The sequence below is a fragment of the Micropterus dolomieu genome, linkage group LG10 (assembly GCF_021292245.1).
Source record: "Micropterus dolomieu isolate WLL.071019.BEF.003 ecotype Adirondacks linkage group LG10, ASM2129224v1, whole genome shotgun sequence".
Taxonomy (NCBI): domain Eukaryota; kingdom Metazoa; phylum Chordata; class Actinopteri; order Centrarchiformes; family Centrarchidae; genus Micropterus; species Micropterus dolomieu.
Window position 1 is genome coordinate 4,254,581 of NC_060159.1, and position 26,656 is coordinate 4,281,236.

Consider the following 26,656-nt stretch of genomic DNA (forward strand, 5'->3'; position numbering starts at 1 on the left):
TAAACAACTATGTCTCCTCATTCTGTCCAGTTAAATATGGTGTGCCTCAGGGGTCGGTCTTAGGACCCATTTTGTTTTCCTTGTATCTGCTTCCCCTTGGACATATTATCCATAAACATGGCATTTCTTTTCATATTTATGCTGATGACACACAAATGTACTTGCCTGTCAGATCCACAGACCCTGGAATGCTGAGTTCACTTAACAACTGCCTTTGTGAAGTTAAAAAATGGATGTCAAATAATTTCCTCCAGCTGAACTCAGACAAAACAGAAATCCTGATCATCGGGTCCCAGCAGATGGCAAATCAAATACTGCCATCTGCTGGTTCCCTAGTAAATCACATTAAGCCTGTGGCAAAGAACCTTGGTGTTTGGTTTGATAGTAATTGAAATTTCGAGCAGGACACCACAAAGCTTGTTCAATCATGTTTTTATCAACTTAGATCAAATTTTTGCTATATTTCTATGTTAACTTTTAAGGACACCGAGACCATTTTACGCGCCTTCGTCTCATCACGCCTGGATTATTGCAACAGCCTTTTCACCCGTTTAACCCAAAAATCTATTGATCGACTCCAGACTGTCCAGAACTCAGCTGCCAGGCTTTTAACCAGAACAAAGAAATATGACCACATTACTCCTATTTTAGCTTCATTACACTGGCTCCCAGTATGTTTTAGAATTGACTTTAAAATTCTATTGATCACTTTTAAAGCTCTTCATGGCCTCCCGCCTTGTTATATTTCTGAACTTTTAGTCCCATACGCACCAGCACGTACCTTGAGATCCTCGGGCAGAGGTCTGTTGTCTGTTCCAGAGTCTCGACTGAAAACTAAAGGGGACAGAGCGATTGCTGTCAGGGCCCCGAGTCTCTGGAACAGCCTGCCCGAGGAAATCAGGTCGGCTGAGTCAGTGAACTCTTTTGAGTCCCTTCTTAAAACATACTTTTATAGGAGAGCCTTTCCCGATCTTATTTGACTTTATTTTATCAAGACATGAACATCTCATCGTAGGGTGTAATATTCTAAAATCCTATCAAGAGGATTCAAGCATTCTGCTGCATCTACAGTTATTAAGTGCAGCCCACAATTAGCCCCCCCCCCTCCCCCTTAGATTTCTTACCATATTTTAGTCATAAAAAAACAGTAGGCTAGGCTGAGATTGTGAAAAAGTTCATTCTGGTGCCACTGGGAGGAACTAACTACTACTGGAATGATACTGAGATACTGAGCAGCTGGATGGAGTAGGGGTGATGTGGTTCTGTTCATACTCTAACACAAAACACCAATGTTAAAATCTGAAACGTCTTCGAAACACATTACACATAAACCGTGGTTACACACAACACAGGATATCAAAGAACTAAAAATACTTTTTAAGACTCAATGTGTTTTGAGAATGTGTCTTGCATGTTTTTACATTTTGCTATCCCAGCTGGAGTGTGACTGCACTTCTCACGGCGCTGACACTCCTCCAGTGAACAGTATACATTTAGAATATGTATCTTTTACAGTGTGCCGGTGGACATGGACGCCTGCCCTCTGGTGTTCGGCCGCAGCTGCACCAGCAGCTTCTTCTCTGCTCCAGCTGTTGATTTGGCACTTTTCTTTTGTTTCTGACTCACACTTTTGTTCTTACTTCATAACTGATGCAACTTGAAATGTAGCAAAGTACTAAAAAAAACATACAAATATACAAAAATTACCTTGCAACTTGTTAGGTCCAACGAGCAAGGACATACATGTATGATCATCTAAATTCATGAATTTGTTCAGTGACTAATGCTGAAGCTGGATAGAGTATAGAATGAGGAAAATAAAAACAAACATCAATCACACATGTTCTGGATGCATGGGAGTGACAATGTATTTGAGTGACAATTTTCCAGTTTAATTAGTCATGTAATTAGTCACAAACTACAAACTTTTACTAGCTACCTTTCAAATCTACCTAGCTGATAAATATACAAAAACAAAATTTGTATAAGTACATTCAATTTGAAATGCAGGACCTTCAGTTTTAATGCAGATTTTTAAATTTTTCGTCTTAATAGACTAAATAAAGAAATTGCAGTATATTTCCAATTATATTGATAATGATCCAGAAGAATGGAGAATTACACAAACCAGCGTGTCAGTGATCTCAGTCTGTCAATCAAGTTCTACCTTTCTGTCTGTCAGCCTGTCAGTCTTTGTTCCCTGCACCCCCACCACAATGCCAAATAAACTGTCCCACTCACTCATTCACTGACTATGGGCACCCCTCTGACAATTTATCAAGTTTCAGACAAGCAGCTTGCCGGGCAGGCGGTGGAGCTGATGAAAAACAAGGTGTTATATATAAAGCTCTGGAAAGTGGGTCAGCCTGCTCCTGAACACAGAGGTTAGTGCATCTGATGGTCCACGCTGGTAGGCCTCATAATTAATGAATCTGTCCGCTTAAAGCTCTGTGAGAGATTTATACAGCACAATAATCCTTCTATAAATGATCCAGCGCTTTACCTAAACCTCACACATTACAGCACACAAAACTACTGCACAGTTTTTCATAATCAGTCAACTCAGCTTCAGCAAAATGTCCATTGGAAGTACATAGATGTTGCAGCAACGTGTGATTTGCAGGGTAATATCATCAAGATCTATTTGTTTTATTAGCCCCAAAATACAGAGCTAAGTTAAAGTGTCTTGTAGATGTAATGTAAACTACATGTGCTGCTGTGTGCTGCACATGGGAAATAATGTTTACTGTGTTGAGAGATGGGGACTCGAGTTTTTGACTCATGTCGTGACTTGAGACTCGGACTTGAGATGTGGGATTTGTGAACAATCTTTATCTTTTTATTTTTTTCAGCATTAACATTAAGGAAATGTCTGAATGTCATTCCTGCCGTTATTATTAGAATGCGTAACCTTATGCTTCTTGTGCGCTCAGCTACAGATGACCGTAAAGCTACAACAACAACACCATGGATAGCACATCTGCAGCTGAAGGAAATTCTTGTGAGCTAGTTATTGATGATGAAGGCTTCAGTTCAGAGACAGCAGTACAGAGTGAGAACAGAGTGTAGTACCAAAGGATAGAAGGATACCTCCTGTTGGGGATATTTATCCTTCCTAAAAGATACTGTTCCCCCTCTACATGTGTGTAATGATTCTGTTGGATATTGGATCAAAATAAGACACTATGCTTACCTAAGCTAACCTAAGTCATCCAAGTCACATGCAACACTTTGTACATTCAGCCAGTGAGTCTGTCTGTAATGAAACAAAATAATCTTGACCTTGGGTTACCCAGGAGATGGACCACAGAGTGCATCCTCATCAAAGTAGCTGTGTCAGACAGTCACAGGCCTGTGTCACCTTCAGCTTAAACTGATTTCTGACAGTTATAAAAGGGAGTTACAGTAGTCGAGGGGAGAGGAGCTAAAAGCTTGGATGAGTTTCTCCAGATCTGTGGCATAAAATAAAATACTTAACCTTGGCTGTATTTCTCAAATGATAAAAACAAAACAACTTTCCTTACATGGGATTAACAAAACGAGTCCTAATCAAAACCTACCCCAAGATTTCTGGCCGAGGGCTTAACATAAGTTGCTAGTTTGCATGATGATGATGATGATGATGATGATGATGATGATGATGATGATGATGATGATGATGATGATGATGATGATGATGATGATGATGATGATGATGATGATGATGATGATTTCTGTATGCGGTGGGACCAAGTACAATGTCAGATTTTGTAAGGTTTAATTGTATATATGTTTTTCACGACTTACATTACATTATGAAAGGGAAGAGAGGGAAGGTAAGTAGGGTTTGATTCTGATCAGTGGGAATGTTAATAGTTTCTGGGTTCAAGGTTTGCTTCACCATAATGTTAGTAATCTTTTTTAAACACTTAAACTCTTTAATAACAGCCGATACTCAGGCTCATACCATCAATTTTACTATTCAGACTCACATAAAGGCTCTTTCCAAAAGAACAGCAAATAACAGAAGACTGATGGGCTGGCCAAAAATAACAAAAGGCAGGGATCCCTTCCAGACCAACCCACAAACAATCATAGGATCTGGGTTATCCCCTCTAAAATGAGCCAACCTTTGAACTAAACAGAATTAACAGAAATAAAGCAGCTAAAAGTGGACTACCGGACCCATCAAAACAAAGTGTGACAGCCCCTCTGCAGGGTTCATACTGCTGTTGGTGTGCTTTCTGTCTCCAGGGCTGCAGACCTGATTGGCAGGGTAATCAGCAGCATGGGACACAGCTGGGTCCGGTGTGCCCCATGCATATAAGCCAGAGCAGCAGTCTTGGGTTAACTGCCTCATCTCATAACCTACCTATGTTTGTTTGGTTTCTTGTCTTTGTTTTTACAGCACAACAGCCATGCAGCACTTTCTCACTCATCCACTCAAACTCTACTGACTTTACAGATTCTTCACACTCATTGGTTTCGCTTATTTTCTTATTAATAAATCATTTTGTTATTTAGTTTACCTGTGTGTCTCCCTTTTTTTGTCCAGTCCATGAGCCGGGCTGTGACAAATGGGGGCTCGTCCAATGCGATCTGTTTCTTTTGGCCTTTATAATGTTTCTGGTAACTTGGAGTAGTGCAATTTGTCCACTCTTTCCCCCTGTCTTCTCAGGAAGACTTGGTAAGGTATCAAGGAAAGCTGCGGCTTGGTAGGTGGAGTTTGTGATTAGGGACTGAAATGTGTAATTAGTGGAACTTGTCTCTGGTGTGTTGGTACCACATGTCCACAGTACAGTAGAATAGTAAATTGCATTAAGTGCTACAGGAAATCTATTTTGAAGGATAACTTGTTTGAGGATGGCGTTTTCAAGGGCACTGTGCATACTTTTGATTCTACCTCTGGTGTTTGCTAAAATCCTGGCTTTATCTTTGATCAGCAAAAAGAACTGTTTTTGCTACAATTGGCGCACAGTAGGTTGCAGCAGCAAATGGAAAGGGAAAAGTGGACGGCTGAGAAAATGAGACTAGAACAGTATAGGCTAATCTCCCGTATTTGTCACAGCCCGGCTCATGGACTGAACAAAAACGGGAGACACAGGGGAAAACTAAATAACAAGATGATTTATTAAGAAAATAAGTGAAACCAATGAGTGTGAAGAATCTGTAAAGTCAGTAGTGTAGGGACTGTCCAGTCGCTCCATGATCCAAAATGGCGGGCAGGCCCGCAAAGCTAAAACAAAGGGTTAGGAACCAAAATTGGGTACACGCTCTATCTGCCCTCACAGAGATGACATGGAGCACAACTTGAGTACCGTGCTATCTGTGGGTTCCAGATGGATGTGTGTGAGAAAAGGCACAGAGACAAAGGTACATAAGATCCTGGTTGCCACAGCAAGACAAACCACTTTATCACACCAGAACCCCAATCGTCTGCTTTTAACGTTAACAGACCCTTACAACAGTGGTTCCACTGTTGTAAGGGTCTGTGGTACTTCTACTGTGCATGCGCGGAAGTGGTGACGCATACGTAGTAGAAGTATAACCAGTCGGGAAAAATGCTTTTTAAACTTTATTTTGGGGCAAAGGTGTCAAACTTTTCAGCGATTTTTATCAGATTTGAATGCTGATTCTATTCATGTAGTTTTTATGTCCCAATGACCAGTAAAAGTACAGTTCTGGCTCTCTCCCCATTCATTCAGAGAGCCTGGTCTTGTTAGTCCGAAATAGCAGCCCAGAGGCGTTGCCAAGATGGTGCCCGAGTGGCATGACTGCCTGTAAGGACTTTGGTAGCAGCCTGGTAACATGCGAGAGGGGGGCTTAAAGAGACAAGAGCATCTACAGCTTGTTTTAGACAGAGGCTGAAATGAAGGCCTACATGAACAACCAGTACATGAAGAACCAGTATAAGACTCATTGTATTGAACTTTGAATCGTGCAAAGCTGCCATACAGGAGTCACAGAACTACAATATAGGACTGGAAATGCAGTATAATAGGTCTCCTTTAAAGGTTGTGAGGTTGTCCCAGAAGAAAGTTGTCTGGGGCACTGAAAGTGATTTTTTTTAAGATACATTTTGAACCGCAACCATTGTGCTTTGATTTAAATAAATAGAGCTATAGGAGCTTCACCTACAGAAACCCCAGGAAAGAATAAGACAGTATCACTCACACTGTTTCACAGTACACTGTAAAAACTTATTGGATCAATAAGTTAAAGTAACTTCTTTCTATAATTTACCTCCACTTAACATAAAAAAATTTACGTAATTTAATGAGTTATCACTATTCCAACTCAGGGTCGTAAGCCAGTTCAGTGAAATGTAAAGTGGTGTGTGTGTGTGTGGTGTGTGTGTGTGTGTGTGTGACTTGATAAAACGCAGTTATTTGCTGTGTGCTGCGGCAGGACACAATATTACCACTTTGTCACAAAGAGAGGAGAGACAGAGTTTGAATTATTTGGGAGCGTCACAGGCTACCACCTTTGGCTTACTTTATCTCAGCCAATAATCTTAACTTGACTTGACACCCGTGCGATACTATCCTTGAAGCAATATTATGTTAATTCACTGCTATCGATCACAAACTAGTAAGTCGAAAACTTTGCTAACACAGCTAAACATCATGCTAGTGTGACAACTCAGGACTTAGTGCTGTCCCCAACAACAGATTTACATAGCCCAATCAGAATTTTCAAGCCTTGCCTGTGGTCGACTGATCGTCAGAGTGTGTGTGTGTGTGTGTGTGTGTCACTGTAAATTACACTGTACATTTCCAGCTAAACTGAGGCTTATGGGGTGGTGGTGGTGGTGAAAGTATTATAGTAACATAACGAGTAGTGATCAAAATATTATTTAATATTACAAGTGCACTGAGCTGCTCTGGGTGCGAGACGCACTCATTCTTGGCACCAAAAATTGCAAAATTGCCATGCTTCTCCTCCCACTGGGGTGCATGGCGAGTCACCATAGCAAAATAATAAAACATGCAGACCATAAAAAATATTATAATGGGGTTTGGTTTAATGAAGATCTTAAGCTTTATAACTTAACTTTTCAAGACACAGCTTTTCACAGTAGTTTGAAAAGCTGTGTCTTGATTTCTTAGCAGCTTTAATCACTATTCCAGCTGAAACACTGTGTTCAGCACACAAAGATTTCAAGCAGGTTGGTCAGGCTTCTGTGGTCGGCTAATTACCTAATTTGGTTATAATTACAGCTGCCACAAATTAGCTAAGTGCAAATCTAGTGTCAAAAGCTAGAATTTGTGTTCGTACACCCCATTTGTTTCTCATCCCTTTCAGCCATTGACCTGCCGCTTCCCAGAACTGCATGGTTGGATGGATCAACTTAATGGACTGTTAAAGATAAGTAGGATAGGATTGTTGCAGTGCCTGCTAGGTCACCTTAGCCATTTAAACCATGTTAAACAAAGGAAAAGAGGTGGAAGCCAAGGTCATGGCTTTTGCTAAGTTTAGACAGGGGGCACAGGCTGATAATGTTCCTTCAAGGCTTATGTGAAATCCCTTGTGTAAAATAACAGTGAAAGACAGCAATGAAGAAAATCCTCAAAGCTCTCTTCTCTGAGGAGCTTGTTTCCTGTCTCCTATGCTGTTACTTGATTTGTTAATTGTGTCGCTTTCTCTGAAGTCTGAAAGAGAGGCTGTGGGAGCCCCAATATCAAGAATAAAGCACAGTCCAAAACCTGACATTGGTGCGCTCTCTCCAGCCTCCCAGTGATTGTGTCTGATTATGTGTTTGTGCCAAGGGCTGGAGTTACTGTCAGATACTCAACAGGTAAATAAGTGCTGAACCAGGCACACACAACCACAACCACCCAAACCGGATCATTTAAGCTAATGATCTGAAATTTTATGTATAGTAATGCTGATTTATGTAATGTACGTATACATCACTATAATAGAAATTCAACATAGTGTATATATACACTTCAGTTAAGCTTTTACATTAGTGTTTTTTTTTAAAGGTTATGAGGTTGTCAAGGAAAAAAAATTGTCTGGGGCACTGAAAGTGATTTTTTAAAAATACATTTTTAACAGCAACTATTGTGCTTTGATTTGAATAAATAGAAAAAGAACTAGGAAAGCTATAACAGCTTCACCTACAGAGACTCCAGAAAAGAATAAGATCACTCACATTGTTTCACAGTAACCACAGCAATGCATGCTCAATAGTAATTTTATTTATAAAGCTCTTTTCAAAATAGTTACAAAATGGTTAACATGGGGAAATCAAGAAAAAACAATTAAATACAGCCACAACTACAGAGAAGGAAACTGAGTGAAATAACCAACAACACCATAATATAAATTTAAGATAAAAAGGGTTAAATATTAAACAAAACAGATGTTGTGTTTAGTGTTTTTAACAATGTAACATTTAGGTAAGTTGTGGAATCTCACCTAGAGATTCCATTCAATATCCGTTGTGTGTCATGGTTTGGGGGTTTTGATGATTGGTTTGTCTTTTGGTTATGGTGTTTAGTCTTCCCTGTGGTGCCTTTTTATGTTTCAATTCCCATATATTTTTGTGGTCTCGTCTCTCTGTTGTATTTTCTAACTATTGTATTTTCCTTATGTCATTTGTTCCTTCATTCTGTTTCCTGTCTTACTTTGAAAGTGTGTTTCCTTGTGTTTTTTTTTTTACTGACTTTATTGAAAATGTCAGCACAAACATACAACATATAAAGACATACAACATTTCATTCTCCAGAGGTACAAAAATAATTTATATTCATTAAGGCTTTCTGATTAAAAGTCCAGGTTAGAGCACCAAACTGAGTTCCAATATCAGTCACTTCCATGAGGTCACAAGTGTTGAATATAGTTGTACAGTCCTTTTGAGCTGTGCAGTTTTTTGAATATTTTATGGATCCATATATGCTTGTTCACTCAAAGACAGCTAAGAATGGTTTAGAACCAGTCAATTTACATTTGTGGACATGGTATTTGGCAAGTAAGAATAACAGAAAACATTTTTCTCTGCAGCTTTACAGAAGGAACACTCAGTTTCAATATTCAATTTAAATCTTTTAAAAGATTTTGCTAGGTAGAACCGGCGAATCAATTTAAACAAAACTTCTCTCACTTTATTAGTAAGCAAATATTTAAATGGTAATAACCACACGTTATCCCAAGGCACACTTTTATACTATTCCAATACGATATTACATATGAAATAGAAACAATATCTTTTTGGAATAAACCTTTAGTTTATTATTTACCTGTTGCTTTGTGGAAAAGCATAAACTCCCCACAGCAGTGTCAAATAAATTGATGGTGTGATTAAGTGGCCATGGGAAGTTAACGCCCCCCAGCAGCATTCTGACTCCTGAAGGAACGGCATCAAAAACAATATATAGTCTCCCATTAGTATCAAACAGCTGACCAACAAGTAAAATATTATTAAACCAATTTTCAAAAAATATTGACTTGTTTTTATACAGAATGTCCTTATTATTCCAAATATAACATCAGTGTGGAGAGAAGTTGTGTTTAAATAAGAGAGACCAGGACAAAAGCATCTGTTTATGAAAGTTTGATAGTTTGACAGGGAGTTTTCTGATATTATAATTACACAATAAAAGAAAGGCCAGGCCACCAATCTTGGAAAACATTGCATTTGGAAAGAAATTCCATAATGACAAAGAATTATTAACAAATTGTCTAAGCCAATTGATTTTGAAGGTGTTGTTTAGAGTTGTGAAGTCCAGAAAATTCTAACCCCGACACTGAGTAGTGTTCATAATCACAGACTTTGTAACGTAGTGAGTTTTGTTTTTCCACACAAAATTGAACAACATTATCAATTATTTTGGATAACCTAGTGTCATCATCCAAAGACAGAGCCAAGTAAGTGAGTCTGAATATGCATCTGCTTTAGATAGTAATATTCTGCCTCTCAAAGATAAATCCCTGGTTTAATTTCTCAATGATTGAGTTAAAATTGAACAGACTTCTTGCATTTTGGTCTGTGGAGATAACTGCTCCGAGGTACGTTACCTAATCCATCACAGGGATATCACATAAAGAAGAGACATTATACTGTTAACTGCCATTAGTTCACATTTTCACAAGATGCCAGTGAGAAACCATGAATTAATTCTATTGCAGGAGGAATCTTTCAGGAAAACAGTTGTGTCATCGCCCAGCTGACTAATAATATTATGTCTATTAGCTATAGTTATCTCCTCCCAAGGCACTGTTAGAGACATGAGGAGCGAGGAGTTGAGAGGCAATCAAGAACAAATAAGGAGAAATTGGGCATCCTTGTTTGATGCCATTTCACACACTGAATCTAGGCGAAGTGCCAAATTTTAATTTGACTGCATTACTGCCTTTCTTATGTAGGGTTCTGACAGTTCTACAGAAACCATCTCCAAATCCAAGTTTTTTAAGGGCTTTCAAAATAAAACAGTGTTCAAGTGAATTAATCGCCTTGTAAAAATCAAGAAACAGTATGAAGCTATCGCCATTAATGAGCTCATTATAATCTAATGTCCAGTACTCATCTAATGTTGTTTGCAATGTCGTTTCCTCATGAACACGGACTGTGATTCATTTATTTCAGTCCAACACTTCTTTAAGTTCATTATCAAAAATAAGGGCAAACATTTTATAATCCTTGTTCATGATCATCAGTGTTGTTAATCACTGACGAGGTGCAGGTGCAGATCGTTGGCTGGGCTCAGCAGCGGAGAGAGAGAGAGAAAGTACACACAGGGGAGGAGACACGGGGAGGCAGGCAGAGAACAGAGAAAACCAGGGGAATTTTTTTTTTAATTGATTAAATTATTATTAAATGATTTAATAAAAGGTATAATAAAACTATTTTAAAATCTAAAATTGTAACAGAATATAATGCAGAGCAGCTCTCAGACATTATGGGTTACTTTCAGATATGTTTCTCCTGTAGATCAACTTTTATTATCACTGCTGAATCAACCCACACTCAGGCATGACTGATTGAGGTAACCTCGTTAAATGTGCATGTGGCACCTTTTTACGTCAGTTTAATTCAGTTAGAAACTCCTGGACTTTAATAGCTCCTGTGTTTCAGCAGGTTTTCTGCTCATGTTCAAAGTTCTGCACATTCAGAATCTAACTTGGTTCTCTGACATTTCCAGAATAAAGGATGTTTTGAGAGGTTAAAGGATAAATCATCATAAACTTCAATCCGCGGTCCACCTGCGTGCCGCACCGTGTGGAAGGGATCCATACCACGGATTCTGCAACCCGTTGCACCACCACTACCCGTGGTACTGTGGGGATTTAATTCTTGCATGTTTTGTTGTACAGGATCACAGCCCCTGTGTGTCCACATGAGGAAAGGTCTAGATAGACTATCAGAGTAAAAATGGACTGTCTACTGCATTAGACTAGGCAACTTGATGAGTTTATTTTTTGAAGTAGACCATTAAAATATTCCTGCAAATGCAGTGAAGAAGCTGAGACAATTATTTTCCTTTTTAAATCTCCATGAAGGCGTTTATAAGATCACTTTAAAATATCACTTTTGCTGCCCAGCCAACTAGTGTTACCTGTGCCTTTTAATATGGAGAGGTAGCCAACCAAACGACTTGTTTTGCAGTAGCACAGGCTGCCAATACAATCTGATTATTCCTGAAGCATCTAAATCTTCACAACGGAAAGAATTATTGTCGCAGTAACATGAGAGCAGCTCATTGTTGAAGCAGTCAGAGGAAGCTGTGCGTCATGCGCAAAACCCAACAGGACTGTTTTATCCACCATATTCTCTCTCTCTCTCTCTGTCTGTGCATCAGCTGGTAGCTGCTGAGTGAAAGATTCACCGGCGACCTTCTGTTTATGGACTCACCGTCGGACAGCGCTATAAAACAAATAGTAACCAATGTGTATTAAAGAAAAGAAACAGGCTAATGTCCAAAGCGATGCTCTGTTCAACAGCGCCGTTAATGAAAAGTGAAAGTGTTTCACTTGCCGGCTAGTGAAAGAGCGAGACCTAGGCTGCTTTCCAACAGGCCACCAGTGCCGTGGTGTGCGCTGAAAAGAGATTTGCCTGATTTTCTAAATGTTTGCATCTGCCCAGCTCTGTGACTGTGGCAAGCGCCCGACCAGCTCATGACAGGATGACAGCTCATTTCGGTTAATGAAGCAAATTACAGACCGGTTAAGTTATAAAAGGTATGAATGGAAAATGTAGCGAAATTAAGAGTAGTCTTACATTAGATATACCCACCCCTGCTGAATACATCATCACTGCTGCCTTCAGCTAGAAGTAACAGCAGCACAAAAGAAAAAGCTGCACCGGCCTCGAGCAACTTTTTTTCCCCCTCCCTCAACATTTCTATAGGCTACATTTTGTCCGCGACTGAGTGTGTGAGTGATTGACTGGTCACTTAGTAAACCGCCTCCTATATGAGCCAGTTCTGAAATCGCCTGAGCCAGGAAGGCAATGCGAAATAAAACTTTACATTAGGAAAGAGGGGGGGAACAAAACATGTATAATGGCTGCTACACGTATCAGGTGATTAACCTCACCTTAAGTCCACACACGTTCAATTCAGTGACTCTGAAAAAGTGCAGTTCACAGCCACTTCAGGTGGAGCATAGAGGATAGACACAGAGCTACAGCTGTGGCCCATCATCTTATTCGCACGCTAATTTGCAGGAGAATAAATAATAATTAAATCTCTCTCTCTCATGTAATGTTAAGCGAGTAAAGTTAAATTTTTGGCCTTTTGATGTTTGATTTTTAAAAATCCTTCTGACATCTAACGGCTAACGACGCCACTGATCTAACATATGCTCCCTTAGCGTTTGCTTTATATATGTCATTTATTTTGTAGTTTATTATATTCACATCTCTCCTCATCAGAAAGGTCCTCCCTTTGGGAAAGAGAAGCTAGTTGCACAAAACTTCATCTTCACCCGCTCTTTTCTCCTTTAACCAACCGAATTTATTGAGAAACCTCCCCATCTCACTGGCTAGTTTGCCAACGTTTGCATAATTTGAGTTCTATGTGCCAAAACCAAAATAGAACATTTAACAAATAAATGTAAAAGAATCAAACTTAACGATTAAAATCTAAAAATGTTTAATAGGCACCACTTCCAATTTATCTCAAGCCCTGACGCCTCGGTACCAGTGGCAGGACGCAAATATCGCGGAAAATGCAGATTGAGAAATTCATGTCTGGGACTTGTACTGCATCACCCAATCCATGCTAGACACCTCTGTGAAGTTAGGAGGCTCAGCTAGAAGCCCAAACCAACCATTTTTATCCATACCAAACACACAAACACCAAGCATCTAAATGAGCTTATATCACAACATAAATCTCTCTGTCATCAATGTACATGGCCGCAGTTATAAGCATCCAGTTATCTCTAATCACAACGTATCCTCATGTTTTTACTTGCTTGGAATATTCCAACAGCCTTTTCACTTGTTTAATCCAAAAATCTATTGATCGACTCCAGACTGTCCAGAACTCAGCTGCCAGCTTAACCAGAACAAAGAAATTTGATCATATCACCGCTGTTTTAGCTTCATTACACTGGCTCAAAGCATGTTTTAGAATTGACTTTAAAATTTTATTGATCACTTTTAAAGCTCTTTATGGCCTCTCGCCTTGTTATATCACTGGAAGTTTAGTTCCACACACACCAGCACGTTCCTTAAGATCCTCGGGCAGAGTTCTGCTGTCTGTTAAGGAGTCTCGACTGAAAACTAAAGGGGACAGAGCGTTTGCTCAGGGGCCCTGAGACTCTGGAACAGCCCAATTAATATGTAATAATATTTATGACACTCTCGCAGGTCTTCAAAGAGCAGAGGTTACCCTCAATTGATACATTTTGTTTACGTAATGTGACCCCCCCCCACCGTTACTCAGACTGCCTGCATTTAGAGAGAGCACGAGACAGAGAGTGTGAGAGAGAAAGCGCATTGCTCACAGCTTCAGGGCCTCTCCGCGACTTGTGAATTGCAAAATTGTAATCAGTACATTTAAATATAAATGTTTAACACCGCATAGTAATTAGAGAATATCATGACACCTGACGCTCTGGGTCCTGCTGTCTCTGTACCCCTCGCTGTGAGACACTAATGTTTTAGGGTTCTCTCACACCTGTAGTCCAGTTCATTTGGTCCGGACCAAATGAAAAAAAAAAATTATACACTGTTGCATTTTAGTTCTGGTCCGGTTCATCTTCACACTGTAGTTTCACAAACGAACCAGAGAAGTAACCATGACGTTACACAGACGTACACGTAACTTGATTGGACAGCTTTGGCGACTGTCATCCTGCATCATCAGGACCCACATGGGGAAATCAAACTCGTGACTGAGAAGTTTGTGCAGCCCTTTAATGCTTCAGATCTGTATCGCAAAGAGATCACGAAGTAATCATTAATTAAAAGCATGATTAGTAATGCTAGACAGTATAGTATACTGCGGTATCCCTGTCATACATATTTTATGGACTTAATGAACTGACAGGGTAAACGGAATACTACTTGCCCTCTTTTTTAAAAACAGATTTTAAACCTATTAATCAGGGAAATACCCACGCTGACAAGTAGGCTATACCTTATAAAATGATTTTCATAAACAAAGCGGCTCATATAGATCAGTGAACACACGTCACCTATAGCAGATGGATTTATTAATGGTTTAGCTTTGGGAATAAATAATGCTCATTTCACATCTCTGCTATCATCCTGTGTTTGGTTCGTTTGCTTTCACACCACAAGCGAACTGCACCAGAGTTTGTTTGAAAGCATACCGAGACTGAGAGAGAGTATCCTTGAAGAGGTGGTCTCGGTAAAAAAAAAAAACAGAACAAAACACACCAAGCATGCCTCATTCACCCAAAGGAAAAAACAAATCAAAACACAGGCTGGTGGGCTGGTGGAAATCGGTTTGATGTGAGAGACATGGAACAAAGGGTGGACCCAAAGGGAGCGAGGAAGTTTCAGCCTGACCACCATGGGGTTGATAACTCTGTCCACTACAAACGGGCCAATGAATCTAGGTGACAGCTTCCTGGAGTCTGTTTTAAGGGGTAAGTCCCTGGTGGAAAGCCAAACCCTATCTCCCACAGATTAGTTGGGCGCCGGGATGTGGTAGTGGTTGGCAAAACGTTGGTACCGACCCAAGGCCTTGAGAAGAGCTGAACGGGCCCGAAGCCAGGTTCGGCGGCAACGGCAGGTGTGGGCTTGGACCGAGGGCACAGGAACGTCCCTTTCTTGGGATGGAAAAAGGGGGGGGGTTGGTAACCATATAGGCATTCGAACGGGGACAATCCTGTGGCAGAAGTAGGCAGGGTGTTCAGGGCATAATCCACCCATGAAAGCTGAGAGACCCAGGTGGACGGGTTGGAGGACACCAATAGGGCTGAAACGATTCATCGATAAAATCGATTAATAAAATACATCGACACAAATTCTTTGCATCGATGCTTCTTTAATCCATTTAACTACACAGCACAGTGTTTCGCCCAGACATTTATTACTGTCGCCCATCGCGCTTATGCTGAGAACACGACGTGATTATAATGGAGCTGTTTGCAAAGTGGAGGAAGAGAGAGAAAACAGCGAGGGACAAAGAAGAAAGTGTCCAAAGTATGGGATTATTTCAAGCTAAAGAAAACAACTCTGTAATGTTACCGTCCGTCCACTGTAAAACGAAACTTATGTCGCCTCTGCAACAGCGCGATGGCAGCCGAATAAAAAGCAGCCAGTGGTCTGCTAGTGGACCACAGACAAGGTAACAGCAACTGTAGCATTTAACTGAAATCACGATTGATTGTTGAGTTGAAGGCTAGCCAAAGTAAGCCGCAGACCTCAGCTGAAAATGTGCACACGTGCATTTGTTGTTCTTCTTTTTGGGCCGTGACTTGTAACCTCGCACAGATTGAGTTAACTGGGTGTCGGGGAGCTGCACCGCCGCCAAGCAAAAGTACTTCTTAAACGACGCATCGATGAATCCTTGAAATAATCTATCGAAGCTTCGAATACTAAAATCATCGTTAGCTGCAGCCCTAGACACCAAGCAACGCAGCGCTGTCTCCATCTTCTGATTTGTCCTCTCAGCTTGCCCATTCGATTGCAGGTGGAAACCCAACGTGAGGCTGATGGCACCAATGGTGGAACAGGATGCCTTCCACATAGCTGAGGTAAACTGAGGTCCCTGGTCCGAGACGATGCCAGTGGGGAGGCCGTGGACCCGAAAAGATCTAAGACTGCCGTCTTACCCTCTGAGGGGGGGCAGTCCAGTGACGAAATCCAACGCCAGGTGTGACCAAGGGCGCCGACGGACTGGCAGGGGGAGTAGCAGGCCGGAACTGGACTGACTGGACACTTTATTCTGGGCACAAGTAGAGCAGGCAGAGATAAAAGACTTGGTGTCTGCCTCCATGGACGGCCATCAAAACAGTCTGCGGAGGAAGGCCAGTGTTCAGGTCACACCAGGATGACAGACTAATCTAGAAGAATGTGCCCACTGTAAGACAGAACTTCTGACTGAGTCTGGTACAAAAAGACGTCTGGGGGGGCGGATATATTCCAAACGACGAATGGCTGTTCTGCCCCCTCCAGCCAGGGCCTCCATTCTTCCAAAGCCAACTTGACAGTCGTAGGGGCGATGAGGCGGTAGGGATAGCGCCTGCTGCTTACTGAAGACCTCCTGAAGGTCATGATAATCTTCGGGAACAAGGGAGAGGTGAGGCGCGGGTGGGCTGGCTACTTGGCGGGAAAGAGATTGGGGCAAGGTAGACTTCAGATTACAGGCATGGCAATGGGTACTCCAACTGGTAATCTTAGCTGAGGTCCAGTCAACACTCGGGTTGTGTTTTACCAGCCAGGGATGGCCCAAGATAACAGGAACAAAAGGTGAGTCAATTATGTAAAGTCTTTTCTTGATGGTTACCAGACAACTGGAGATGTACGGGGCTGGTTTGGCTTGTAACTGTAGCGGGGAGGCTCACTGGGAGTTTTGAAAAGTGCTCTACAAATGAAAATTATATTTATATTACTTTATAACTTTACAGCTTTCAAGAACATCAATAAAAAGACTTTACAATCAGTTCGAGATAGCAGTAGTTTGAAAAACTGTCTTGATTTCTTAGCAGTTTTAATCACTATTCCAGCTGAAACATAGGTTGGTCAGGCTTCTGTGGTCAGCTAATTACCTAATTTGGTTGTAATTACAGATGCCACAAATTGGCTAAGTGCAAATCTAGTGTCTGTGTTAGTACACCCCATTTGTTTCTCATCCCTTTCAGCCATTGACCTGCCGCTTCCCAGAACTGCATGGTTGGATGGATCAACTTAAGGGACTGTTAAAGATAAGTAGGATAGGATTGTTGCAGTGCCTGCTAGGTCACCTTAGCCATTTAAACCATGTTAAACAAAGGGAAAGAGGTGGAAGCCAAGGTCATGGCTTTTGCTAAGTTTAGACAGGGGGCACAAGCTAATAATGTACCTTCAAGGCTTATTTGAAATCCTTTGTGTAAAATAACAGTGGAAGCAATGAAGAAAATCCTCAAAGCTGTCTTCTCTGAGGACCTTGTTTCCTCTCACCTATGCTGTTACTTGACTTGTTTATTGTGCCACTTTCTCTGGAGTCTGAAAGAGAGGCTGTGGGAGCCAAATTATCAAGGATATAATACAATCCAAAACATCACATTGGTGCGCTATCTCCAGCCTCCCAGTGATTGTGTCTGATTATTTGTTTGTGCCAGAGGATGGAGCTACAAGATGGCGCTGAGTATAGCTGCCTCGGTGTTAGATGCGCTTTGTTTTGTTTTTGTGTGTTAATTCAGTTTTTGGCTGTGATTCCCGGAGCTCTTTCACCAGGGAGGAGCTCATGAACATCAGGGGAACAACTCAAACGGATTTAATTCCAACTTTTTATAGGACATTTTTGGTGAAGGGTTCTCTTGCTGTCGTTCGCTCTCAGCTGAGCGTGCCTGACTCTACCTGCAGGTGGGTCACAGACTTCCTGACGGACAGGAAGCGGCACGTGAAGCTCGGAAAACATGTCTCTGACTCCAAGACCATCAGCACCGGATCCCCTTAAGGCTGCGTTCTTTCCCCCTTCTCTTCTCCCTGTACATCAACAGCTGCACCTCCAGTCACCAATCCGTCAAGTTCCTGAGGTTTGCGGATGACACCACCCTCATTGGGCTCATCTCAGGTGGGGATGAGTCCGCCTACAGGTGGGAGATCGACCATCCGGTGACCTGGTGCAGCCAGAAAACTCTGGAGCTCAACGCTCTGAAGACCGTGGAGATGGTCGTGGATTTTAGAAAGAGCCCAGCCCCACCCTCCCCCATCATCCTGTGTGACTCCCCAGTCACCACTGTGGACTCCTTCGGCTTCCTGGGCACCATCATCTCCCAGGACCTCAAGTGGGAACTGAACATCACTTCCCTTACCAAGAAGGCCCAGCAGAGGATGTACTTCCTGTGGCAGCTGAAGAAGTTCAGCCTACCAAAGACAATGATGGTGCACTTCTACACCACCATCATTGAGTCCATCCTCACCATCTGGTACGCTGCTGCAACTGCCAGGGACAAGGGCAGGCTGCAGCGCATCATTCGCTCTGCAGAGAAGGTGACTGGCTGCAATCTTCCTTCTCTTCTGGACCTGGAACTGTTTCAGACTCTCCCCTCTGGCAGGAGGCTGCGGTCCATCAGGACCAAAACCTCTCGCCACAAAAACAGTTTCTTCCCGTCTGCAACTAGCCTCATTAACAAGGCCCGGGTCCCCCACTGACACTCCCCCCTTGCAAATGATACAAATGTCTCTGCACATGTAAATACGGTTTCATCTCGTGTCGTGCACTGACCTGGCACGTTGCAGATATTTGTTGTTGTATATTTTTATGTTGTCAGTGTATATATTTATATGTACACAATATTCTCTTCCGTTGCGTTACTTCTGCACGGCACAGACCCAGAATAATGCACATGTATATATCTGCAACGTTGTTCTTCTATTCCATATTTATACATTTCTACATTTATTTATGTCAACTGTTTGTTTGTCTACGTGTAGCACCTTGTCACCACAGCAAATTCCTTGTATGTGTAAAACACTACTTGGCAATAAAGCTCCTTCTGATTCTGATACACAAGTAAGTGCTGAATCCAGCACACACAACCACAGCCACCCAAACTAGATCATTTAAAGGAGACTTATTATGCTTTTGCACACAAACTATTGTGCTTTGATTTAAAAATGGCTACAAAGTGTTTAATATGGGGAAATCAAGAAGAATTCAATTCAATACAGCCACTACAACTACAGAGAAGGAAACTGAGTGAAATAACCAACACCATAATATAAAATAAAGGGTTAAATATTATACAAAACAGATACAAAATGTTGTGTTTAGTGATTTTAACAATGTAACATTTAGGTAAGTTGTAGAGATTTGTTTTAATATATGTTGTGTGTTGTTGTGAAACAACAGTGTGGATTTGTGCATTTTATACCAAAAACTTTCTCTCTCCCTGAGAGAAGGAGGAGGGGGTTTTGATTATCAACCCTCTACAGACAGCCGAAGCAACTCCAAGCAAGAGGTGAAAGGTTTATCTCCCTTAGTGCTGTTTCTGGGCAGTCTGATCGTAAAACTTGCCACCTCTGATACCGCAGCCAGATAACGCGGTGCCAGACTGTTACAATGACAAAAGAAACACTGACCAGAGATTAGCGTTCTCATGAACAGCCTATCAAAACTCTTCGTAAGAGAGGGCAGGAGAAACCCTAAACTGCCCTTCCACACATGTAACCATGGCAACTGTCCTTGCTCTTTGTTTAATTACCTCACATCAAAGGATATTCTCTTCTTCATGCCCAGGTGTGAGGAACTCTAGGACACCCAGGGACAGCCCTAAATTCCTTTGTGTAAACAGAGTACTGTCTCCTCAAGATTTAATTACATTTTTCAGTCACTTAACTAGGTCTCCCCATTCCATTTTAGTAGTTATGTTACCATGTTGTTGTTGTTGCTATTTTTGAAAAGAATCTAAATAAGTTAATTGTGCAGTGTTGTAATTTTCAGCAAGGTCACCTGACGTTATTTATTTTATTTGTAACCGATGCTTTGTTCACAATACTTTCTGACACTTCCTTTATAAATTATGATAAAGAAATGTCATCCTATACTTGATTAATTTTCCAGCTCAAATTTAAGGTTAAAATGACTAAATTCCCCAGCTCCTGAGAAGATTGTTTTAGGGTGAAACAAAGGCTTTTTTTTAAAGAATAATCAAAATTCAAGATCTACTCCTCATGTAACCTGAGCTCCCCCAAGTGGACAAAATAAGTAATGCATGCCATTGTCTGAAATGTCGTTTAATGTATGTATGTATCATGTCCAATAATCTGATGCCATTCGTGTGTCTTGCTTATATTCTCTAAGAACGCGCCCAGCGTGCCCCTCTCCTGGCAACACTCTAAGATTCGACCCGGCGCAGCAAAGGCTTGTTCGTTTCAAGCCATGCAAGCGAAGTGCAGCGATCTCAGCTTTCCCTCGTTTCAGCAGCTTACTTGCGTTTTATTGTCTTTGGTTTTGTTTTGTTAAAAGTTATCAGTCCGTTAAGTTACACTAGTTTAATTGAAGAACGACCAAGTTCTTTTCTTTTTAAGCTTGATTCGTCGAGCTAATCTCACTGAGGTCAGACCCTGCTACGTGGTCCCGCCAGCAGTAACAAAGGACGACCAAACCTTTGACCCAAGCCAGGGTTGAAAGGCCCCATTGCGAGTTTCTTCAGTAAGCCGACAAAAGACGGACGTCCGGAGCAATTCCCTGGCAGAGAAAGCGACTGGCCGACGGTTTTAAGCTGTCCTAACCGAGAACACACGGATCTCAGCCAGTGTGAGGCTGTTGACCAGCACCCGGCTGGGAGAAGCGACACGCAGTAAGACCAAAACCCTGCACTCTGTGCTCAGTGATGTCCCATAGTTGTTAATAGATTGCGTTCCTTAGCTGCCCGTATGAGTCAAATTCTCCCCACAATAGAATCCACATTCTCATTGTTTAGCCATTGTTTATTTCTTGGATGTATTTAACCGCATTTTTATATCACCTTAGTTAGTTAATAAACTTCACTGTAATCAAGGAATTGTGTGTGTATTGCCTGTCTCCAAGTACCTGCCATGAGAATTTACCCCTTTGATATGAGATTGACTGACTGATTTATTTAAGATAATTGAGCGATTATTAACTAACTGATCACTAGTGAATAATTGTATAATTATTAAAACGCTACCCAGAGGTCCGGAGACTCTGGGTTAATCAAAACTCCGGTGGTAATATTTTCTGAATATTAAAATTCATAATATGGTATTAATTCTCACAAATTTATTAAAACAATGTAGTCATGCTACAGTGTCATGGTTTGGGCGGTTAGATGTTTGGTCTTCCCTCTGGTGTCTTTTGTATTTCACTTCCCATATATTTGTGTGGTCTCGTCTCTCTGTTGTATTTTCTCTCTATTGTATTTTCCTTGGGCGGCACAACCTCACAGCATTAGGTTGTGGGTTCAAACCCCGGTTGCCCTGGCCTTTCTGTGTGGAGTTTACATGTTCTCCCTGTGTCTGGGTGGGTTCTCTCCGGGTGCTCTGGCTTCCTCCCACTGTCCAAAGACATGCGGGGACCCTAAATTGTCCTTAGGCGTGAATGGTTGTTTGCCTATGCCCTGCGATGGACTGTCCAGCGTGTACCGCACCTTTCGCCTGATGTCAGCTGTGACTGGCACCAGCCCCCCGCGACCCCGTACGCAGGATGAGTGGTTGACTATGGATGGATTTGTTTTCCTTATGTCATTTGTTCCTTCGTGCTGTTTCCTGTCTTACTTTGAAAGTGTTCTTACTAGTGTGTTTTGTGCTGCTTTTACTCCCTGTGTCATCCTTAATTGTTTGTACATGTCTGTTCCCCTGATTGTGATCACCTGTGTCTCATTATCCTCATCCTTCCTGTGTATTTAAGTGGTTAAGTGGTCTGTCTGTTGTTAGTTGTGTGCTCATTGTGCTCCTCGGTCTTCACCAGTGTTTCGCTGCTGTTTTCTTTACAGTGGCTACCAGTGTTATACAGATGTCTCTTGTGTCCTCCACTGTTTGTTTTGTTTTTATATTTTGCTCTGTGAAGAAGACCGGCAACGGCATGATGTAATTCATTTTTGTTTCTTATATTAATGAGGAAGGTTATATCTTATTATCAGTCTAAGCATATATACTTACTCGCCAGTGGAGCAGGAAGCTTCACGTACGTAATGTTTTATTTCTGTGGTCTGTGTCCATTGTGCTTTGTCACATTTTGTTTTATATTGATCCACCTCAGTCAAGACAATTTTTTTCACATTTTTAAATGTGGAAATAAAAAAATTAAATTTAAATGAATGTGCATAGAAGTAGGTGTATGTACATTTACTTATTGTTTTGTCAACTGATTATTCCTATGGAAGCCCTAGGCGGCCATCCATTCCAATTTTTTTTTACTCGTTTTCCCGTGATAATGGGATAAGTATTTTGTGATCTCGAGATAATGACTGTTGTTTTCTTGAATGCATGGCTGCTTAGGGCTTCCCCAGATTCCCAGGCCAAGAATGAACAATTTATTTTAACCGAAATCTGAACAGTAATTTTTAAAGACATTGCACTAGAACAAAGTGTTGGGCAGATAGGTGGCCATCCTTAGTCCTTGTCAGCAGTAGGAGAAAAATGAAAACTAGCTCTTAGATGACAGCCTGACATATAATGCAATTGTACAGTACCTGACATAATATAGAGAGCAGTAAAACCTTTTTGAATGCATGTAGAAAAATTGTAACCATGTGCACATTCCCTCAAACAGCTCCACTGAACCTTTTTACATGTGTTTTTTTGTTGCAGATGAGTGACACATGCCACAGCTGTTCCACCACTCATTAAAATCATCAGTGGAACAGCCATCTGCTCTCAGGGAGTGAAGGTGCAGCACACAGAAAAAACGAGGAGAGCTCTCCCACCTGCAGGAGTCATTTTCCCTCCATTCTCAGTACAAAGTAGTTCATTGGTCTTTGGTTTCTGGAAGTCAGTTGAGTAACAAAAGGTTGGGCAAATGTGGAAGCTTTTATTATCCTCATTAACAGAATTACTGTTTCTTCAATGAAATTCTGATTCAGTATTTTAAAAAACTGTTTCATAAGTGAAATGTTACGTTTTACATTATCAGAATAAATTCTACCAATCATTGGTATGAGGGAGAAAACTACACCACTAAATAAGTGTGATGATCATGTATGTTGATTCAAATCCAATCTTACCTGTTTATCAATTTTGTCTCATTCTAGGTTGTGTTTACACAGACATCTGAACTGCGGGCGCTGCAATGCAATCTCTATGGGTTCCTGGAGGGCTGGCACTGACGTGTTTACGTCATGTGCCCAGCAGCAGAGCTACGCTTCTGCCGCCTACTAGCTTGTTGCTTTCACTATCAGCTGCTGTTTCAACAAAAAGTACATTCAGGCTGAAAATTCAACCATGATGCTGTGTCTGGAGATGCAGTGACTTCACCAGTGGTGAGTAGGACATAATACAGGAACAGTCCACTAGGCAAATTTATGCTGTATAAAATGCCATAGGCTAAGCTAATAATTGTGACTGTAAAAAAAATCCAAAATCTTGATAGTTAGAATTTTATGCTTCTGTTAAATTTGATTGTTATTAAATCATGTTTTGTGTGTGGTAGTGGAGTAAATTTAAAGTTAACTTTACTGCACATAAGCTAACCAGTAAGCACACAATTATTTTGCGTGTTATTTTTCTTTTATTGCCAGAAACCACAGAAGAAAGAGGCGGTAGCTTGATGTGGCCATCACTGGCATCTTTGTCAGAAGAGGATAAAAAGAAGATAGGAAAGCAATACAGAAAATAAACCAAAAACAATAGAATATACCTTTTTATATTTCCCTTTTATGCATATAGCACAACTATCTGTTGCTAACAGTTAGCTAGTCAGGCAGTTCGGACTTCTGTACTTTAAAGCTTGGACTTGGCAAGTTCGGTTCGGGAGTACAAACTCCCAGGAATGGAGCACGCAGTACGTCATTGAACAATTGGAACAGCAGCGGACTTGATGACAGTCGGACCCGTTAGCGGGCAGGACCTCACATCTCCGAAAACATCGTACCAATTTTTTAATCACCTCTGTCTTGACAAACCACATATTTGGATTTTATACAGCTATATTCCCTCATAAAAAACACGTAAAACTACTATGTGACACAAGAAGAGCAGTATTATAACCCAGCAGTATTAAATACTTCTTGTAACCTTTAAGCCACCCTGTGGTTCTTCAGTTAAATACTTTTACTGTGAAGAAGCAGAAAATAGGAAAATTGACTTTGTATTAGCAACTAAATACAGCTCTGCTATGGCCGTAAGAGAGCCATCAGTTATCAGCGATGCTAGTGTCAGATAAAATAACTGGGGATCCTAAATGCATTGTTTTGTTACACAGTTTTTATCCAAAGGTGGACTGCCAGTAAAAACTAAATCTTCTATCAGTCAAAAAACGTCTTTACAGATTGTAAATACATTGAATACTATATTACTGGACAAATTAAATACAACCATAAAAATTATCAAATATTTTTTATTTAATGAAAACCTCAAGGATTATAACTTTAACATGTTTCAAGACAGGTAGAAACCCTACATACCAAAATACTTTTTTAAGGTAAATTAACAGTAGGCTGATCTTCCATAAGGATGCTAATAGCGGCACACCCTGAGCTTCTTCCCCTCTCTGCTGCCAGGCTGAAACACCATATTTTCTGTTTTAGGATATCATCTGTGGCAGCACGGGAGATATGACTCTCTCACAGCATCTGTAATCACACAAGGAGATTTTCATACAAAATTTCATGAACTCCTATTGCAACCAACAGTTTTTACAAAAGGATACATGCTGACCACCACATTGATTTTTTTGTTTTTTTTTACTAGGCCTATTTAAAATAGGCCTTTAAAATGATTGCAGAGCGTCGTAACGCGGCACATCCTCTCTCTCTCTCACACATAAACACCGCAGCACAAATGAGTCCAGCACAACGCGGTCAATGACGGAGACCCACCTTAAAAAAGTTCTAAGCATGTAAGGAGCTAAGGTGAAAACAGTGTAAAGAATTGAAACAGGTGGAAATGCATTAGGTGCGTTTGACTTCATGCAGCGCTGCGCAGCGCTGACTTAACGTGATACATGCTGGACATAAAATAAGGCATGATGGTTAGAAATTGTGTCCGACTTTCGCGGGTGATCTAGTCGGCGAAAGTCCTCTCGAACGCACCTAATATTTCTTCCTCACCAGCTTTGCGCAGCACTCCCTGCGATTGGCTAGTACTCGTTGTCTCCGTTGGGTAGGATGGCTGAGGTTAGGATTAGCCTATCAGAGGCAGAGTAGGGGCAGGCTCAAAGCTGGTGGGGGGGGAATGAGACGGTGGAAACAGCCTGGCTCTGTCTACATGTAATAAAACCCACTTCACTGTACCTCTAAAGATCACTAATCAGCGCTTTATATGTTATTCACAGTAGTTTATTCTAAACAAAAAACAAATTATAACAAGTGGTTATATAATTAACTATATATTGTACACAACCTGGAACCAGCAGAGACATCAGGAAAGCACTTCAGCTTTTTTACACATTAAACAAACAAGGTATTTTCTGGAGATTAAGACAGTGTTCAGACCGAAAACAGCACTGTGTTAAAAAAACTTGGTGGAGGCATGTCCTCATGCGCCAATTAGAAAAACACTGTATAACTGTTTATAATATTATGAGAAACTATATAACAACTCTGGAAAGTAGTGCGCCAAAAATTATTTTATCTTGCATGACAACAAAAATCATAATTTAACAGATTTCAGAGTCTACCAGAAATGTGTATTAGTAGTAGTAATGTGTATCTTGGCAATTCAGTGCTTTGCCAGATGCTGTGTTGTCAATTTTTTAGCCAACAGACCCTGCAATGTTTTCTGAAACCCCCTGCGTTGACTCCCAATCCTCTGCGTCGATTAATAATCATGGTTTATTTAAAGTAGTGCTATTGCCAGTTTGAACACTTCCTAAGACTGCTGTGTGACTTCAGATTGTTTTAAATATTACAATTACTTAGACAGGAGCAACATCTCCAATGCCAATGGCATAGAGTGTTGCATGGTGATCCCTTTCCAATTTATCCTCTTCCCAGCATCATCATGTGGGCAAGGATGTACCATGTGGAACGTTTTCTGTTGTGGCCCCTCTGGCTTCCAGGAAGAAAATCTAAAATGAAAATTAAAGTACAAAAAATAAAAATTATTTGTAATTTTCAATCATGTAACCAGGTGTAAATACTGTTAATTAGATTTTTTTTTTTTATTCCCAAGACCTTGGTAACCAATTTTTAAATCAGCCTAAACCTAGCCAAAAGAAATATGTATGTATTCATGTATGTATATAGTCCAACAACTTCAACAGAATGAGACATCCTCTACTAAAACCATCAGCTGATCCACAGTTTCAGTAGAAAATAAATAAAATACTAAAATATATATAATACAGTGTTTCCCACACATAGGCCCAGGTAGATTAACAGCCGTCCAAGTAAATTTGGTGACCCATTTTAAAATCGTTTTTGATAG